The sequence below is a fragment of the Salminus brasiliensis genome, chromosome 21 (assembly GCF_030463535.1).
Source record: "Salminus brasiliensis chromosome 21, fSalBra1.hap2, whole genome shotgun sequence".
Lineage (NCBI taxonomy): Eukaryota > Metazoa > Chordata > Actinopteri > Characiformes > Bryconidae > Salminus > Salminus brasiliensis.
The window spans coordinates 32,390,803-32,410,211 of NC_132898.1; the positions used below are offsets into that span (position 1 = coordinate 32,390,803).

Below are 19,409 nucleotides of genomic sequence, written 5' to 3' on the forward strand. Positions count from 1 at the left end.
TCCATTTTCCATGGAAGTCTCACAGACATCTTTCCAAGAAGCGTCTATGAGAGGGAGGGGGGGGGTGGAGTTAGTGGTGGAGATGGTGGTGGAGTTGGTATTGGTGTTGGTGTTGGTAAGGGTGGGTGGGGGGGTTGGCTTTCGAACTCATTTTTGCTGCATCGCCGTGGAAACGAGGGACAATTGCAGCCCTGTTTTGGTGGCAAAGGAGCAAGTGACAGTGAAATAGCAGGTTTCACATTGCTGTCTAAGTGGGAGAGAAAGAGAGCGTGAGAGTGCAGGACAGTGAGCGTGCGAGAGAGAGAGAGAGAGGAAAAAGGGGTTATGAACAAGGGAGAGAAAGAGAGTGAAAGAGAGTGAGAGAGACTAAGAAGTAGAAGGGAGAGAGAGACTGTGAGAGAGACCTTGTGAGAGAGACGAGAGAGAGAGAGAGCTAGAAAAAGAGAGAGGGCATTTGCCTCCACTTTGTCTACGCCGCTCAAGCAGGCTAGGCGCTGACAGTAACAGTCGCACGCGCAAGAGCGAGAGAGAAGAATAGAGAGAGAGAAAACGGTAGAGTGAGTGAGGGAGGGAGGGAGCGAGTGAGCAAGTGAGTGAGTGAGTAAGAGAGAGAGAGAGTGAGCGAGCGGAGTGGAGAGAGCAGTACAGATCCATCCTCTGTAGCACGCCTACACAGTGTCAGTAATAAAGATACAGTGCTTTAGGTCGGGGGGGCTAAAGACAGGTCCGCGAGCGTAAACCCTGGGAGACGTTCCGAACGAGGTGTCGCCACAAAGGAGGCAGGTTGATTGAATCAAGGTGGGGAGAAAAAAAGGAAGATCAGGGGAAGGAGAGCAGAAGACCAAGAGAAGACGAAGTGTCTGAGATGCACGTAGACGCTGGTAAGGAAGTTTATCTCTGGCTTGCTTAAGTTGAACGCGTGACTGCTGCAAAGAGTGGACGTCTGGAGGTGCAATGCAGCATGCATGGAGAGAAGGGTGACAATAGAGGAGTAGAGGATGGAAGAGGATGGAAGTATGTTGTAGGAAAAGAGGGAAAAGGACCAGGCGAGGTGTAACCTTCAGATATTTGAGGAGCAGCCGGTCAGCGGGCAAGCTGATCTGGAAAACTGGCTCCTGATTGGGGGCTCGCTTTGGGACCAGTTTGGGATTTGTGGTGTATTTCTGTCGTCGGCGTTCCGAGCGGTCCTGATTTTTCCATCAACTTGGCAGTGGAGAGAGGGGTGTGCTTGGTGTCGCATTGAAATTCTGTGTCCGGAGCGTGCTCGCGAAAACAAGGCTGCTGTGGGGTGCCACTGTGTGTGTGTGTGTGTGTGTGTGTGCGCGCAAGCAGTAGGATGCATCTGTCATTTCATTGAAGTGATCAGCATCCAACCCCCCCCCAAACACACACACACACACACACACACACACACACACTCCCCCCCTCCCCCCACTCCACCACACACACTCTCTCTCTCTCAGTCTCTCTCTTGGTCTCTCTCGCCCCCCTGCTGTCCCTCCCTCTTTTCCCCTGTTGCTATCTAGCTGGATGTGCCCACATCTCTTGGAGACTCTGTTGGCGCAGTCGCTTTAGCATTTGCCAAGCTCTCTCTCTCTCTCTCACTATCTTTCCCTCCATGAGTTTTCAGCAGCAGCCTGATTGCGATTGTCCTCCTCCACAAGCCCCCTCCGCAAGCCCCTCAGAGGGGGGCTAAACTGAAGGTTTTTATCCCTTGCTTGCCTGTCCATGTGCAGGAGGACGGAGGCAGTGTGTGTGTGTGTGTGTGTGTGTGTGTGTGAGGAGGGGGTGTCATGTTGAATGCTTGGGCTCACACACGTGAGCGTGCTGGCAGGCTTCGAGCGCACTATTGCCGCATGTGCGTTACAATGGGGACAGGCTGTTTGGAGGAAAACACACGGGTGGAGGCGTCTCTGGAAGCGCGTGTGCTATTATATATACAGAAATATCATCATATACATTAACCATACTTACATATTGACTTTATAACATGAACAATATGTTATAAAGTTCCTATTATATAGGTATTATATATGTACATATATAAATATATTATTATATAGTAATAGTTAAGGATTTTCTGTTCTTAACAGTGTTATAAACACACCACATGTCCATCGCTCTACTTTAACGCATGAAAATGACCATTTTAGTTTGAAGGCATCAAAATCAGTCAGTGTTCTTAGCCAGGTCTCTGCCTTATAAACTGGATGCCTCTGGAATTATGGTTATTACAGTTTCATAAATGTATTAAACTGCAGATGGTGGGAAATGAAAACACACCAATTCATGAGTGATCAATCCTAAATTATCTAGGATCCTAATCCTAGGATCGATCCTAAAGTTGAGTAGTTGGAAACCTGAAGACAGAAAGGGAGGTACAGCAGGTTTCAGCATGGAGGGTAAGATCCGAACTCAAGGTGAAGTAAATATTAACAAGTGCAAACTAAGACTAATAAGAATAAGAACCTGGATTAGTAAATAATATAAAGTCCAAGAATTTGTGTGGAAGGAGTTTTGAAAGTGGGAGGTGGGGAGGGACAGGCACTCAAATCGGCTGCAGGTGGTGCTGGATCCTTGTGGCGTGTCACAGGCCGGGTTTCCATTCAAACGTTTTGCAAAAGTTATGGCCTAAGTATTTTAGGGTGTAAGTAAGTTCTTAACTGGGTCTGTGCTTTTAGCAGAGCCGTCTTCACAGCAGTTTGAGATATTTTCATGGCAGTGGCCTGTCAAATAAGGGCTGATGACATCCACCATACATGTAGGAGTGCAAATGCACCAGACAGATCTGGAGAGGCATTTTCTTAGACCGGCTTTGCTTTCGGCATTGCAGAATGTGGAAACCTTTAAATGCTGTGTGTCATGATTAGCCAACTGATAAGAGAATCATGTGACTTATGGCTTGATATGATATTGCTTATTTAAAACCCTCTTTTCCACATTCTGGCTTTAGTGATATGCAAACTTTTCCACCTCGCCGTAAAATGTTGGCTTTTGAATTTTGAAATATTGCACAAAAATGATAAACATTGTCGGATGGAAAACCCCCTACAGATACTCCCCCCATGGACCTGTGTTAACTGTGTTAATACATCATTTACTATCCAAATCTTGCTAACATCGACATAAGCTGTTATTTATAATATGTACTCATAGCTATCGTTCTACACTTATGTCACAGGTGTTATGAAGTCTCTATGTAGGTACCCTCCAAATAAAATGCTTTCTATACATTCGTCCATATCTAGATTAGGTTCTATAAATTGTCTATAAATCTATAAATTCTATAAATTCTACACCTTTTTCTCTCAATTCTCTTCAAAAAGCTGCATTTGTGTGTATGTTGTATTTATCCTATTCAATTGAGTAAAACTGTCTGGTCGACTGGTCAGACGGATGACCTCAAAGTTTACATTTCAATTTAGAGCGCATCTACTCGGCACATAAAAATCCACCCAGCAATAAATGAATTAATTGCTAATAAGTCGTAGCAAGGAATTAAACACATGGCTTGGTCTGCCAAGTAGACTGGAAAGATAATTGCGTCGTTTGTTCATCGTAATGTTGATTAGCCTTCAGTCCTGTGTAGGACTATGATTATAGAAGGCAAATATGCATTTATTTCTTGCATGATGAAGCTTGACTGTGGCCCGGACTCCATTACTGTAAACATTATTGTCATTATAATTCCTCATCATTTGGTGGAAAGATGCCCTGTGGTGAATTGTTTAGCGATAAGGCAAACTGGATCGCAAAACACTGCTAGACTGAGACAAATGGAAGAGCGTATGACCGCTTACTGCAAATAAAATCACACATTTCCACCATTTAATTATGACCACTCATATAATATTCTATATATAATTCCATAAAAGCTACCAAACCATTCGAAGCAAGAGCCGACAACAAGTCTTGATTTAACACCTAAATAATAAACCTGGGGGATTGGAGGGTTAAAATTATATGATAATATATATATATATATATATATATATATATATATATATATATATATATATATATATATATGCTGAATATCTCATGAGTCACCTTTGAAAAACAACTCTTGTTAAAGAGTCCTTTCTCTGTTGTTTACATCTGAGGTCTACTGGCAGCTCCAAGAACTCATTAGTGCATATTAAACCACCCCCCTTCACTTGTGAAATCTCTAACGTCTTGATAGCTCACTCTGAGCTCCTGCTGCTCCCTGCTCGAAATCAGCTCTCGTGCCATTGCCATGCAGGGGACCAAATCATTTAGAAGCTCAAGGTGGAGCTGTTGGTGAGGTCTCCATCTACCCAACACGAGCTCAGCTAATTAGAAGATACCTCCCGCTTGGATAAAGATGCTAAGCGCAAAGCTACGCCAAAAGCCCTCCTCTGAACGAGCCGCAGCGCAAGAGGAACAACAGTAAACATTTCAAGCTTTGTCTTCAAAGTTCCTCCAAGAAAGAACCTTTTGACGGAACCGATCCAGCCAGAGAAAACAAGGCCTGCCTGTGGTGAGAAAGATCCTAAGAGTCTATGTTCAACAACACAGAGGCTGTAAATATATCCCATTCTGGCCATATCTGTTTCAGCCGTTCTTTTCATAGCGGTCCAAACAACTTAAATGAAACTCGCAGAGGAGACTTTGAAGGTAGAACACACAACATGGGCCATTTTGTAGCACAGTCCACTCAGAACAAAGAAAATAAGGCAGCGGGAGGCGGTACCACAGACTACAGCCAGGAGAGAGAGAGCGAGAGAGATGTGAACTCAAGGTGAAGTAAACATCAGCTAGCAAATTTGTACCTAATGCAACCTAACGAGGTCTTCAGAAAACATCTTTACCAATGTGAGAGGAGAAGACTTCTTAGGAGGTAAAATGTGTTGAAATGTGCACTAAATGTCCATATGTTTGTGGACACCCCTTCTAATGAATGCATTCAGCTACTTTAGGTTGCACCCGTTGCTGCCACAGATGTGAAATCCAGGTTAACCTATTGACCTAAGTAATAAAGCCCTCCAGCACTGAGCTGTGGAGCAGTGGAGAAACTGTGTTCTCCTGGAATGATGTTGGTGAAGCTCCATCCAGTACTTTTGGGATGAGTTGTGTGGTGATGAGTTAGGGGTGATGAAGTGGGTGGTGATCATCCAACACCCTAATGCTCTTAATGTCACTGAATGCAATCAAATCCTCACAGCAATGCTCTGGAGTAGAAATTTAGTAGAAATTCTTCCTCCATGGTGAGTAGAGGCAACAAAAGCAAGATCAACTCTTTTTAATACCCTTGATTTTAGAAGAAACAAGGAATGAGCAGGTGTCTCAATACTTTTGTCCTTATATCGTATTTAGGCAGATTTCTGTAGAATAATATAATAATTAGGCAGCATTCTGAGTGAGCACTCATTTCCATGTTGCGATGGTGGTAATTGTTTGTAAAGTGCTGTACAGCTCTGGTTGTTCTGAAACAGAGGGAATGAGCTTTTCCGTTAAGTTGGATGAGTGATTACAGTGAAGGCTCAATATTGATCGGTCAGTTGTGTAACGTATTGGCTTCTGGTCACACATGAGTCCTCCCAGTAATTAGCAAGGTACTCTAATAGGTCTCACAGAGGTAAAATGCTGCATCAACTTTTATGAGATTTCAACTTCAGCTTGTGTTTACTATTAACCCTTTCCCATTTCATTCCATTACTGCTAAACTCCCAGACTAAATAACTAAAACTAAAAGCTATGTCTTTAAAAGACATAAAAAGAACAATAATATCCTTAAAATAATAATAATAATAATAATAATAATAATAATTCTGTTGTGTGTTATTTAGTGATAGAAAACACAGAACTGCTTGGAAATCTAGGGGCAGATCTGGGGGTTTTGGCAGATGTTAGCTGGCACTCTCTCAATTCTTGACACCCAGCAACACCCTAGCAACCACTAGGCAACTCTATAACAACCACCAAGCAACACTATAGCATCCACTTGGGGCAATTCTATAGCAACCACTAAGCAACTCTATAGCAACCACTAAGCAACACCTTGGTAACCATCTAACAACACCATAGTAACCACCTAGCAACACCCTAGCAACCACTAAGCAACTCTATAGCAACCACTAAGCAACTCTATAGCAACCACTAAGCAACCATCTAACAACACCATAGCAATCACCTAGCAACACCCTAGCAACCACTAAGCAACTCTGTAGCAACCACATAGCAATCACCTAGAACCACCATAGCAACCATTTAGCAATACATTTTAGCTAGTAGTAATGTATAAAATAGCAAGTGTCTAAAATGTCATTTATTTTTAGTGTCACTAAACAAGTGTTGAATTAGCAGAAGTTATTAATGCACATATAACAATGATAAAGGTAAAGGTGCACATATTTGTCACACACACCCAGAGTGGTGGGGAGCCAACTCCAGCACCCGGGGAATAGAGAGGGTAAAGGGCCTTGCTCAAGGGCCCAACAGTGGCAGCTTGCCAAGCCCGGGAATCGAACCCACAACCCTGTTATCGACAGCCCAGCGCTCTAACCGCTGAGCACCACTGCCCAATCAAGAAACTATTAGATAGTTTGAAAATTACATTGTTAATTATAAATAATTGTTCTTATAACTCTGGCCATGCATGCCCTTTGCAGCAGCAGCTGTAAGCTGGTGAGTATCTTATTCAAGCTAATGAATTTAGACTGAACTTTACAGCCATACATAAGCGCAGAATTTCAGTGTAAGGTACTTCGCTGGACTTGCACTTTTGTGGCTAATTCAAACTAGGCAGTCTAAAAAAACATCCAGCTCTCAGCACGCATCCAAAATAAATATCATATGAAAGCAATAATCCTCTTTTACATTACACTGGATGAGAGTTTTGTCAGCATTTGGTAGAACTGGTCCAACCTCATGGATAGGACACGTCAAACGCTGGCCTTCAGCTGGGCAATCGTGATTGATGCTAGAGGTGAGGGCTACCTCGCTATGCTCCACAGACAGTCAACAGCCACTTCATATTGAACTCGGGCTGCAAAAGAATGGCATGGCTGAGCCTTCTAAAAATAAAAACACTGGGGGCTGACCGTGCAGCTGCACACAATTACGGAGGGCTCTCACAAAGGCGATCGTTTGGCTACTGTCCCTCTACCGCTAGACTGCCCCCACTGCAGACTGTCCTTGAGGTCTTTTTTTTTTTTTTTTTTTTTTGCTGCATCCTCTGAAAAAAGAGAAAAGAGCAGCTGGGATCTTTAGCGATGTCTTCATTCCGCAGGTAAGTGCACCAGGAACGTGAGATGTCGGAGTTCTCGCGCAAACATCTGTTAAATCCTCCCTGCGTTAGCACCATTAACGATAGGGGGTGGGGAGGGGAGGGAGCGATGGAGCAGATGCCTAGCAAAGAGAGAGAGAGAGAGAGAGAGAGAGGGGAAGAGAGAGAGAGGAAGAGAGAGAGATGAGCAGAGTCGATAAAGACAGATGTTTCAATGATTAGGAAGTTGCGACAGGCTAGTTTGCCTTAGCAGATGTAGCTGTTGTCTCACACGGGTGCCACTTTGACTAACAGCAGCCGGGTCAATGGTGCCCATCGATCGGAGACGCAGGGGGAAAATGCCTTGTGTTACGTACTGTATGCAAACAGTGTGCTCATTCATCATGGATGGAGAATACCATGGGATGGATGAGCTTTGACCATATGGAGACGCATGAGCCTTTGATGGCTAGTTTAACACTGAATCACCATTCCAGTGCTGTCCTCGTCATTTAATTGCTGTAATTCCCTTTTAGTACCTGGGATTGGCCCCTTAGGAATTAAAAGTGATCCCAATTATGGTGGCTTTAAAGAACAGAAAAATGAAGAGCAAAAGGTTTGAAAATGAGCCAGGTGAAGAACTAGGGTACCAGTGCAAAATAAAGGTGCACACTGACATGCCATGAGTTGACATGACATGACACTTTTCCCATGTCCCATGGAAGCTGGAGAGCGCTGCGTTGATCTGCGGCGCCTCCTGCAGTGACTGCTGATGTGATTTCTACCGCTGTGGTGGGTAAAGCCTTCTAACTCATAACAAAACTAATAATTCACCATAGCAACTCCATAGCAACCACTTGGGAACCATAACAACAACCTAGCACCATCATGGCAACCGCCTAGCAATCCCACCCAGCAATCAGACAATCCCACATTGCCTTGCCATGAGAACACTCAGTGGCGCTGCCAGGGATTTTGGGCCCCATAACACCAACATCAAAATACATCATTTTAGGGCCCCTCTCAGTGACAGGCCCTTAGAATCGGCCTGATCTCCCCCTACACACAGTGCCCCCAGTGCCCCCATGCTGGCCAGTGTTCAACCTCATTTACGTAAAGGTCCTTCATACTCTATATGGACAAAAGTATTGGGACACCTGCTCATTCCTCTGAAATCAAGGAGCTTTACTGTCCTTAGATGAAGGCTTTCTACAAGATTTTGGAGAAGCAATGTTGTGAGGATTTGATTGCATTCTGCAATAGGAGTGTTACTGAGGTCAGGATGTTGGATGATGATCATCATCATAATTTTGAGTATAGGGGGGGGGGGGGTATTCTGATGAGTCACATGATTTTACCCGCAGAGTTGGGCAGAACGGCAAACGGTGACCCTTGGTTTACCTCTACATCTCTCTCTCTCTCTCTCTACCTACATACCTAACTGTCACTCTCTCTCTCTCTCTTATCCTCTCTCTCTCTCTCTGAGTAAGGCTTGGCTTGGACACCCAGAGGCAAGGGCTGACTCCTGGCTGCTAGGAAACAGCACTACTGCAAATGAGGTGTATGTGTGTGTGGGTACAGTATGTGTGTGTGTGTGTGTGTGTGTGTGTGTGTGTGTGTGTATTTGGCTTGTAGGTGCTGTTAGGTGTCACCTCTTGTCTTGGTTTGGAAGCAAGGGCGTCACAGACATCTGTCTAGCAGAGAGAGAGAGGAAAAAATGTCCTGTCACAACAAAGCCCATCACACAACGCGCTCTCAGACACTTCCAGTCCTCTCTATAGGGTGGTCTCACCTATCCACAAGGTTGGGTAGTAACAGAAAATGTGTAACGGCATGACCTAATCAGAGTACGTTAGTAACAATTACAGTGGAAAAGTAAGTCATTAGTTTACAGCTATATTTGAATAATAGCTCACCAGACTCAGTGATGGGACAAGGAAGGGTTAAACATGAACCCCGTATGGGTTTTACACTGCAGAGGGCCTAGATGAGATTAGGGTGGGCTGTCGTAAAAGTCAATAATGTCAAATTTGGTGGCTGTAGCTTGAAAATTGTGACCTGTAGAGAAGTTAGAATTTTTGGGTTGAAAGTTTGTGGACACATTTCAATGCATTCCTATGCATTGAATATTCCAATCCTTTTTTTTTTTTTTGGACACTTACTGTAGAAATGCTATTGCAGTTATCAAAAGATGCATACAAGCATATTACCCTGGATCAGGATGCGCATGTCAGAGCTGGAACGGTAGGAGGAGGAAAAAAAGCTGTGAGTGTGAAGAACCATCAAACAAGTTTCAGTTGTACTGGGAGGAGTTTCTGTTGTACTGAGAGGAGTTTCTGTTGTACTGGGAGGAGTTTCGGTTGTTCTCAGAGGGGTTTTGATTGTACTGGAAGAAATTGTGATTATACTGGGAGGAATTTTGGTTGTACTTGAAGGAGTTTTGCTTGTCCGGGGAAGAGTTATGGTTGTACTGGGAGGGGTTTTGATTGTACTGGGAGGAGTTTCGGTTATACTAGGAGGGGTTTTAGTTGTACTGGGAAGAGTTTTGGTTGTACTGGGAGGGGTTTCGGTTGTACTAGGAGGGATTTTGATTGTCCTGGGAGGGGTTTTAAATGTACTGGGAGGGGTTTCAGTTGTACTAGGGGGGATTTTGATTGTACTGGGAGGAGTTTTGCTCATACAGGAAAGAGGTTTGCTTGTGCTGGGATGAGTTTTGGTTGTGGAATGTGTATTGGAGAGAAGGGTGCATTAGCAGTGCTAAAATGTGTCTCAAATGCATCTCAGATCACCTCTAAGTCTTGGGTGCATTTACACTTGCATTTTTATGTGGCTCAGCCTAATCCAGATATTATCCTGATACTCAAAGCGCATGAAGTAACCAGGTGTAAACGGGGTCTTTGATATCTGCTTTGCTCCAAAAAGTAATCCTGCAATAGAGACGTCATGCATTTAAAACGACATACAGTCAGTGCCAGTGCGTGGGCTGTGGCAGCTGTGGCACTCAGAGCATACATTGCTACACACTGCTGTCGAAAATATGCACGCTTCTATGGATAGGATGAAGAAGAAAGAGAGGGATAGAGAGTGAGAGAGAGAGAGAGAGAGAGCACCACTTGCATCTCTCAAGGGCATATCTGAGAATGAGTAAACAGATCAGTCTGCCATTTTGCAGCCTATGATGAATGCAAACAGCCAAGGTGAAGCATCCCAGATAGATCCCTCAGTGACACGGCTAATAGTGTTCCATTTGTAACACCGCTGAGCGCTGCTTTCCCATGCTGTACCATCTCACACTCAGCGAGCAATATCTCTGGGGCACTCTAACCGGACCCCAGCTCGCCGCTGATACCTATAAAGCCAATGTATCCCTCTCGCCCCGGACCAAAAAGGCTTAGTTGTCGTTTCTGGGTTCTTGTAAACTTGTGATCTCGCATCCAGAGAGGAAGGACTCAGGAGACGAGATGCAAGATGAAGTTCTTTTATTATGCGATCGGTTCTTAGTCGGTGTGCCATCTCAGTCTGACGTCGTTAACTTCATAGGTCTTTATGGAAGCTCAAGGAGAGCTTATTATGACCACCTACCTAATAGTGGGCATAACCACCCTTGGCTTGGATTACACTAGCAAGACGTCGTGGCATGGATCATATTAGCTGAGGGAAAGTGTTCAGTATAGAGGTTCTGATCCACAGTGGAGCGGCGATTGCTCCATACCACCTGCCAGTGTTGACATTTCCTTCTGGCATCAATGGCCTGTGGGGCACCACTGTTCAGCTACTGGGAGACACTCAATGTGCGAGAAGTCCATTCTCTACAGTCCACAGTGGGGCAGCTCTGGAACATCCCATGAAGAACGTTCTAGAGCCAGTGTCAAAGAGCCAGTGGACCATCATCTAATGCAGTTCATGGCATGATGTCTGAGCCAAGGATGGTTATTTCCACTGTTACGTAGATGGTCATAATATTCTATGATAAATATATATAGGCATTGCAACAGCAATGCAGTTGTCTGCACCACACATTCACCAGACCTGCATAATGCTGTGAAACCGGAGTACAGTCTAGTAATATTACTCTACCGTCTCAGTCCACATGCTTCTCTATCTTCTTGTATCTGTCCTGTCAACAAATGCACATGTTCAGCTGTCCATTATGTCATCCCATTTTGTGTTTATAGCAGTGGTGTAAAAGCGAATTAACCTCCACAACTGTAGGGGGAGCCCAGGAGCAAAAATGACCAATTCTTGCCTGTGCTATGTTATGTTGCAACCTACTCCACTCACTTCGGTCCACTTTTGAATTTATCGCAAAATTCTCAAAGGTGATCATTTAACGTAATTAAAAAATAAATGTAACAATGTGTCGTAACCATGTCAGTGAGAATACATTTAAACAGGAGCGAACATCAGGAACCTATTGGCTCCATGCTGCCTAATGCCAGGTGTGGGCTAGTAGAGGGGTATAAAGCCCCCCAGCACTGAGCTGTGGAGCAGTGGAAGAACTGTGCTCTCTGGAATGATGGAGGTGGAGCTCCATCCAGTACTTTTAGGACCTCACTAATACTCTCATGTCTGAATGCAATCAATAAAATATGGTTGGTGTCGCACAACAGATAACACCACTACCTGCCAGTGAGTTACCACACCATGTGGGAGGCTGGGGTTCGATTCCCGGGCTGGGTGACTGTGCTGCGCTACACCAATAAGAGTCCTTGGGCGAGACTCCTAACACTACATTGGCTCGCCTCTGTAATATGAGTAACCTTGTAAGCTGCTCTGGATAAGAGCGTCATCTAAATGCCATAGATGTAAAATCCGCACAGCAATGCTCCTCCAAAATCTAGTAGAGCAGGATAAACTTTTTTTTATACCCTTAATTTCAGAGGTAAAACAACCACTGAGCAAGTGTCCCAATACTTTTGTCCACTACGTTTGGGACTGTGGGATCATGTACAAAATTCAGGTTTAAATCTAACCAGGTTTCACTGGACAAATGGAGATTTGCACTGAGGCATGTTTCCACCGGACAGTTGATGTGATGAGCGCCAGCACTTTTCCTCAAGTAGTCAATCTCCTTTTCCAACTCGCGCAAAGTTGTGCGAATTGAGTTGAAGGATAATTCTCACCCATTACGGAGAGCGTAGCCCACTGCATGTTAAAGCAAATCTTAATGGATCTTATTGATCTTAATTACTACGAGTATCTTCTCATCAGTACAGTCTTGACAGTAACTGGCACTGCGTAGAGGACCCGATAAAACTATAACAGACAGCCAAAACCAATCTAGCCGCTCTGAATAAAGTCCCAGAGATAACTGAGGGCTTGGCAGGCGAAGTCGCATCCCTCCTCGTAGGCCGTGCTTCAAGTCGGGTTTCAAAAGCGAACCGGTCCGTCCCCTCTAATTACTTTCACAGGAAGATTAGTGGAGGTCATCTCTACTTTTTGTCCCCTTCCAATTATTACTAATCTCATCCATTGGTGCAATCACACAATCAGACCCACTGGGCCAGAAGACCACGGAGACAATGTGATTGGACATCCTGGAAATTCATTAGGAGACGAAGAAAAGTTGGTGGGTTCACTACTCACGTCGGCTCGTTAATGAACGGATCATGAGCGCTTAAGTCAGGGTAGAGGAGCACTTATCAGCCTGGATGAACTGCGGTGGGGAATTCACCTTTAAGATTCATCGAAACGCCAAAATGCCGCCATGGTCTAAGGCCGGAACGTAGGCAGCGTCAACTAGCAGATGGGTTGGAAGGCCCAGCGTGAGAAAGCGCGAGAGGTTGACGCACCCCTTGCCTGTGGCTCAAAGCATTCGTGTAATGCCACAATGTACAAAGCTGAATAATTCATAAGGTACCCGAGTAAATTCAATTACTGGGAAGTGGCTCACAAACAGAGGTTGAGGTGATTCTGCGGCTGAGGTTTTGCATAGGCAGTCAAGGCTCCGACGGACAACATATTTCATTCTGCACGCTTAGGAAGCCGGCAAACACACACACACACACACACACACACACACTCTCTCGCTGAACATTGTTCACTTCTTTATCAAGCAAAACCACCTTGTGGTATGTACATACACTGTATGTATTTGGATATGCTGGATTTTTGGACACTGACACACAGTAAATATATATTTTGATATATATATATATATATATATATATATATATATATATATATATATATATATATACACCCACACATTAGCTAGCTATTGTTGAATATCTGGTTTGGTTCATCAGTGCTTTATTAAAGCCTCTGGGGATTTTTTTGTATGATACTAAACTGCTATAATATGTGGGTTCTACTCCAGCCAATCAGAGCAGAGCCAAATCTTTTGGTCACAAGCCCCTCGTAAAAGGATGACAAGGGTGGCAAAATAACAGGATGGTAAATATCAGAATTATAATCAGAATCAGAAATACTTTATTGATCCCAGGAGGGAAATTGCAGTTGTTACAGTTGCAACCATTCGTGTAAGAATAAACACTCTATAAAAACACTGTAAAAAATAAACACTATAAAATAAACACTCCATAAAATAAACACTATAAAATAGACACCCTATAAATAAACTCTCCATAAAATAAACACTCTATAAAATAAACACTATAAAATAAACACTCTATAAATTAAACACTATAAAATAAACACACTATTAATAAACACTATAAAATAAACACTATAAAATAAACACTATAAAATAAACACTCTATAAATTAAACACTATAAAATAAACACACTATTAATAAACACTATAAAATAAACACACTATTAATAAACACTATAAAATAAACACTCTATAAAATATACACTATCAATACACACTCGTCAAATAAATTTAGGACGAAGAGAGCAACAAATTGAGAAAAACTTGAAATGTAAATATATATTAATTATATGAATATAGTAAAGTGGCATAGTGGTAATAACTGTCATAATAAATATGGAAAATTATTGCACCAGAGTTAATGCACACATTTAATTGAATTACAGTACTATTATTATTGCACACATTAACAGTATAATTTAAGTATTTTACAGCTGAACCATAGTGTCACACATTGAGGGAGGAGTTATAGAGTTTATATAGGTTTATATAGGCAAATAGGCTTATAACAGCTCATCTGAGCATTTCTTTTGCAAAAGTTACATACTTACTGTTTTTACACCAAACATCAACAAAATATTTAATAAATGCATTCACTGCTATGTTTATTGTCCACCGTTGCATACATTGCTGAATCTAATGGCTGTAATGTGTGCCCCTCAGCATAGTCCCCAACAGCATTTCTTCTCGCCTGACCTTCTCAAACCCAAAGTGGAGAAGAAAACATGCTGGTTTATTACCTCATCAGGCCGTGACCGCATCCGCCTGGACAAATGCAATTATTCCCACAAGGCCGGGCCATTTGAGTAGTAATGGTCACAGTCACAGCCACAGATTGCATGGCCAGTCGCAGCACATCGAGAGTTTCTCTTATCGCTTTAGACACGTTTCAAGGTTGGCCACCATCTTACGACGCCGATATTGAGGATACGTTTAGTTTCTCGCTTCTGTGAATTCAGCTTTCCATTAATTCCCGATAAGGAAAATGAAAGGTAGTCGGAATTGCCCAGAAACAATGCAAACACACACAGCTTGTCTAGTCCCTGTAGAGAAGAAGTACTGCCAATAGAATAGGACTCTCTGGAGCAGATCAACATTGATGACCCTATTGGCTCCATGCTGCCTAATGCCAGGTGTGGGCTATAGAGGGGCATAAAGCCCCCAACCATTGAGCTGTGGAGCAGTGGAAGAAGATGATTAGTACTTTTGAATGGGATGAGTTGGGGAGTTTCGGATGAGGTAAGGTGGTGACCATCCAACATCCTGAACTAACACTTCAGTTGTTGAATGCAATCAATCAAATCCTCTAGTAGACATCTAGTAGAAAGTCTTCTTCCCTGGTCAGTAGAGACAGAGACAGTTACTCCAACAGAAGCAAGATCTACTCTTTTAATAGCCTCGATTTCAGAAGAAGCAATGAATAATGAGCAGGTGTCATAATACTTTTGTCCATATAGTGTAGCCAGTGTATTTGCAGGCTAGAAATGTAGAATTAGGGAAGGAAATCCGGCAAACGTTATGCAAATGATGCACGTTTCATGGGTTCCTAGGGGGAGGTCCAGAGTGAAATGTTGTGTTATGACAGAAAGTAAATTAAGATGCAGAACGAGACCATGATCCAATGCTACAGTGTTTACCAGCTGCTCTGAAGCGCAACACACTCAACCGCCTTGTGTTACCATGGAGCCATTAATGTTATTATACAGTACACTGGCCCTATGTACTCCGTCCAGCAGCTGCATAGCCTTAATTAGGGACAATATTTTGCCAGAGGACAATTCTCTGCATGGTGAAGGACCTAGCAGAGACATGCAGAAGAAGTGTGAGACTGAATATTTATCTGAGCTACGAGCTAACACAAACACACACACACACACATGCACAAACACACACACAACCTAAAATTACAATTCAGATCTGCTTGATAACATGATTCCCCGTCTCCTCCCTCCCCCCCCCAGGTATGCAAGCCTGCTAAATTTATCCTCTGCATTTTCACACCAGCAAAATAACCCAATGGACACCGGCAGTTATGCTAAATGCCTCTCTAGACGGCGACCATGCGCTCTTGCCTGGGTCTCTCAAAATGAATAAATGTTAGCGGCTCACACACACAAATCACACTCTCCTCCCTCTCTTCCCTTTGTGGTGCCCTTTTCTCGCCGAGCAAAAGAAAGCACCCCTCTCCGCCAATGAAGATGGGTAATTTTCATTATCGGCGGCAACGTGGCGGCCGCGGCCCTCTGCCGAGTGTCACAGGAAATAAGGGCCCTAATGAGTGACACAAATTGAATGTTGTTCTCTCCGTCCGGGAAGGTTGAAGGAAATTGAGGCGAACCTAATGAGCAGTCTATTCCCCGTGGCGTCACCTGACATCAATGACTGGTGACAGGCCCAAGCGGCCGGCGGAGGCCGGGGAGGGGACACCTCGGCCCGGGTTCTTCCTGGCTGCCTGTGACATGATCCAGCCTGCCATGGGCCATCTGTGCCTGGTGGAGGCCTGAGTGCAACACAACATGAGATGCTGTGAGTTATTCCTCCTCTGATTAGCTTAGGATATCTCTCGAAATGCTGAGATTGGGCTTATTTTAGGAATAAAATATCCCACGGTTAGTCTGTTAGCGCTGGTGATACAGGTGCAACCAGGCAGCCTGAGCTGAGAGTTTCTGAGAGTTCGACTCAGGCTTGAGAATTTCGCAAACAGTCAATTGGATAATGACTGATCTGACCGAAACAGCAGAGTCTGGAGCCACATCGTGGATCTGCAGCTCTACTGCCACTAATATTGTCACTTGTTTTTGACATAGTTGATGCATCTGTACCACTAGGGGGCCTGCGTCAACACTGCAGCTTTTTAACATTGACTGGAGGGGGCACCAGCTGTTCCTTCAGGGTTTTCCTACATCCCCACACACCAGCACAGCACTGACCCCTAATGAAAACACCACACACACACTAGCAAGTGGGAACAGGTCACCTCTGCTGGTATAAATAGAAACGTCCTGTCTGAATGCTCCTGTTTACATACATGGTTAGGTCTCTACAGACATGTCCAACACTAGCCAAACAAATTAATGCAGACCTGCCTGCGCCTGAATGAACAAATGCAGACACGCAGGAGCTACTGAAACATAAACATCTGCAGCTCTATTTTCCTCAGTGGTGTTTACATGGTTATGGACTTGGTGGTATAGTCTCCCTGCATTATTAAAGAAATGCAAAGTGTGACAGAGTCAGTGTTATATTTAACAACACTAAGGGTAAATGGCTTCAGGTACATGCTGTTGTCCTTTGCTTTTCGATATCAGACCAATTTCACAAGCCCCAATTCCAGACCGCAATCCTTAAAGGTGTCAAGGAATGCATTTATTGAGTGTTTAAGTTGTTATTTGAGGTATAAATAGTAAGAATGTGTGCTAAATGCTAATTGTCACAATGTTACAAGCATATTTACAACCCCGTTACTTTGCCTCAGGGCTCAAAAATGGGTTGGTTAACGGCCTAAAGACTGTGGCTGGTTAGCTTTTTTAGCCTTGCCCCACTCGCTTCCCTGGGTTTAGCTTTCTCGAGTCTTAACAGTAAATAAATAAGCCAGTACGTCCCCTTCTGATGTCAGTTCAGCTCCAGGTTGGTTCAGCTGAGGGAAGTCCAGGGTGTTTATGATGTTAAAGCTAGAGTTAGCTTTTAGTCTAACACAGCTTAACGTTTGCCTCCACAGCTTTCGCTTCAGCGAGTGCCGAGTTTGAGCTCCCCTTCTGTGGATACCAGCACAGGAAAAGCCATAGTCACGAGGCCTGGAGGTGATGAACTGGTCTCCAGTATCAGCAACACCATGGGCCCAATCATACACCCTGCGCAAGGCGCGCCGCGATGCTCGTTGCTATCTTACACCCCATTAGCAGTCTATTTTCACGCCCTTCCACCTGCGTGGTTTAAACAGCAGCAGTGCTCGCAAATATCTGTATTCCGATGGGCGCAGTGGTCTCGAAATGAGGGGTGTTCAGGTCAGTTTCTGGAGTATTGCTGTGTATCTTGGCAAAGGAAAACACAGCAGGAGCTCCACTGACTGAAAACAGCCTAGGCAGACATTCGTCAACAGTCAGACGTTCGTTGCTACCTCGGCAGTGCATTGTCAACACAGGCACGTGCAGCCCGGCGCTCGTTTACCCCCCCACGTTTTACACCACTGAAATAGCAACCCGCCAAGGTCAGTCAGACCGCACCTGGCTCTTAAAGGGAACGACAACAACGGCCAAAACACACCCATGAATAATTAAGAGACTTAGTTCAGTTCATGCCTTCTGTACGTTACGAGCCACACAAGGCGAACTTTTCCCATCGTTACGATAGCAAAGACACGCTGATACGCCCTCAATCAAGCTGCGTGGTGCTCGGTTGACGGCAGGTTTACGTCAATTTAGAGGAATAAATATTACTTCAGACTGTTTTTTTGGATTTGGCCAGCTGTTTCAGTTTTATCGGGCCATTTTCATATACTGAACCCTCATTATTCAGCTTTACCAAGGAAAATACAGTTTTCCATTCTGGGGCTCCTTAAACCAGAAAGAGGGGAGGAAGAAGGGAGGGCACGCGGCATGTGGGCGTAGAGGGGGAGTGCTCAGGTGTCTGGGTAAACTTTTAATTAAAAGCGAGCGTTCGCTCTTCAGAGACTGGGGAATAGAAGTGATCTCGCAGTGCGAGAGACAATCGTCATACATCCGCAGCCTGGCAGGCGTGGAGGCGCTGATGGGTAAAGCATCGATTCAACCAGCATGCCTGACGCTGACTAACCCCCCACCCAAACACACACACACACTTGCCTTTTTTCACTCCCACCATCCTTTGCTTCCATCTAATTTAATGCGCCACACTTTGCCTGCGAGCGCGCTCTCCTTATCTGATTCATTGAGCCATTTAAACGAGAAATTAAATTATATTCTTCAATACGCTCGTTTCCCAAAGAAAAAAGTCAGGGACGCGAGAGCATTTATTAGAAGCAGACAGTTCCCTTTCCCGACTTCCTCCTGATTCATGGGGCGCAATCTCCGATAAAAAGTAGGGGAGGGGGGGCAAAAATCCTCTCTGTGCTCCCCCTGCCGATCCTCTTTATTCCCCCCCCTGCTTGTTGTGGTGATGGAGAAGGCTCTCCACCTCCACGGGCCACTCTACTCGCACGGGTCACATACGGGAACCGAAATGGATAAGTGAAAGTGATGTGGGTGGTGTGGAGGCACAGGACGGATCGGAGGAGATGCTAAGCTCTTTTTTTAGGGAATCATTCGGGAATCGAGTTGAGATGATTTTCCAGCGTCTCAGTTCATCAGTTATCACATTATTATATCACATAACTCATTATTGTAATTCACACCAAGACGCCTGCCAGCATTTCTGCTTATTACAATCTGACAACCGAAATCAGCATCACTTTTATCGAGCTCATTCCCAGCTCGTATTTTGATGTATATCTATGTAAATCCGTGTATTTTTAAATGCTTAATAACTATTAAACTAATAGTGTCTAATGTTAAACACTTTTCAGAGTTTGACACTGAATATAATACAGCA

At 44.1% G+C, this 19,409-nt stretch overlaps 1 protein-coding gene across 1 annotated transcript in view; it reads left to right on the plus strand.

Annotated features, from left to right (window-relative positions):
• The first annotated feature begins 228 nt into the window (after positions 1 to 228).
• lrrn2 (leucine rich repeat neuronal 2) overlaps positions 229 to 19,409 on the plus strand; it is an 81,309-nt gene continuing 62,128 nt past the window's right edge. Inside the window, exon 1 of the mRNA XM_072666265.1 lies at positions 229 to 881. The gene's annotated coding sequence lies outside the window, so the exon portion shown is untranslated. The remainder of the gene's footprint in view (positions 882 to 19,409) is intronic.